The 1,530-nt window shown below is 39.4% G+C and overlaps 1 pseudogene; it reads right to left on the bottom strand.

Moving 5' to 3' along the window:
• Positions 1–950, bottom strand: LOC106799986 (olfactory receptor 5B3-like; annotated as a pseudogene).
• Positions 951–1,530: the final 580 nt, after the last annotated feature.

Raw genomic sequence — 1,530 nt, 5'->3', positions numbered from 1 at the left:
TTAAAATCCTAAACCTAGAGACAATTTTACCTCCAAAAGAACCTTCTTCAATGCCCTCTTGACCTCCTTTTCCTCAGGCTATAGACCACAGGGTTGAGCATGGGGATGATCATAGTATAGAACACAGATGCTGTTTTGTCTGTGTCCATGGAATGACGGGAGCTGGGCTGTAAGTACATGATGATGACTGTCACATAGAAGATGGAGACTGCAGTGAGGTGGGAGGCACAGGTGGATAAAGCCTTCTGGTATCCTGCAGATGAGTGCATCTTTAGGATGGTGATAAATATGAATAGGTAGGATATCAAGATAACTAGGACAGCAAAAATGACATTGAAGCTAGCTACATAAACAAGAACCAGCTCACTCACGTGCCTATCAGAGCAAGACAGAACCATGACTGCTGGAATATCACAGAAAAAGTGATGGACCACATTGGACGTACAGAAAGAGAGATGGAATGTGTTCCCCACATGGATGGAGGCATTCAGGAAACCACAGACATAGCAGCCTATGATCAGACATGCACACACACTTATCTTCATAGTGGTAGTGTAATGTAGGGGTTTGCACACTGCTGCGTAGCGATCATAGGCCATTGCTGCCAAGAAAAAATTTTCCATAGTGGCAAAGGCTGCAAAAGAGAACATCTGAGCAGCACTTGCATTGTAGGAGATGACCTGGTCTACTGTAATAAACCCAGCCATGACTGTGGGAGTGACAGCTGAGGAGTAACACAAGTCTACCAGAGACAGGTTACAGAGAAAATAATACATGGAAGTGTGTAGATGAGAGTCCATGAGAATCAACAGGATCATACCCAGATTTCCAACCATATTGGTGAGATAAATGAGAGTGAACATTATAAAGAGGGGGACCTGCAGTTCTGGGGCATTGGTTAGTCCTAGAAGGATGAACTGTGTCACTTCTGTCCTGTTGTCCATCGACATTATTTGAGAATCATGAGATGTCCTGTAGCAAAGTGAAATAAAAGACAAAAGTGTTAAGTGGAATAGAGATTACAGTTAAATCGAAACATTTATATACTGTGTGCATATTTCATTACAGCAATAGTATATATCTCAAGGTTCTCTATATCTAAAGCATGAGCTTAACCAGAAAATTTAGTACATTAATTTTCTGTAGAGTTAAAAACTGTTGAATTGAAAGGTTCTTTATGGATAATCTCCTGAGTTTTAAAATTTTTTAGGTTCATAAACTGAGATTTGGAAAATTGAATGACTTGTCCAAGATGACATGTCTGAGATGCTATATCCAGTTTTCCTAGCCTAGTAAAATCTTACCGTACTGTGTTGCTCATATGCCAGGACTGCTCTCGACACTATACATGTATATCCATTGATTCCTCTTAACCGAATTATGAGATTCATCAGCTGTTACTTTCATTTAAAGTTGTGTGAGGCACAAAATATTGAGTAATTTATTCACGTTTACATAAGTATTAATAGCAAGCCAAGCTTTGGATACTAGTAGAGTGGTTCCTAAATAAAATGGTATTAGTTGATTTAA

Source organism: Ceratotherium simum, chromosome 34 (genome assembly GCF_057802395.1).
Source record: "Ceratotherium simum simum isolate JZ-2026a chromosome 34, ASM5780239v1, whole genome shotgun sequence".
Taxonomy (NCBI): domain Eukaryota; kingdom Metazoa; phylum Chordata; class Mammalia; order Perissodactyla; family Rhinocerotidae; genus Ceratotherium; species Ceratotherium simum.
The sequence above is the reverse complement of the archived record's forward strand: the minus strand, read 5'-3'. Positions and strand labels throughout refer to the sequence as shown.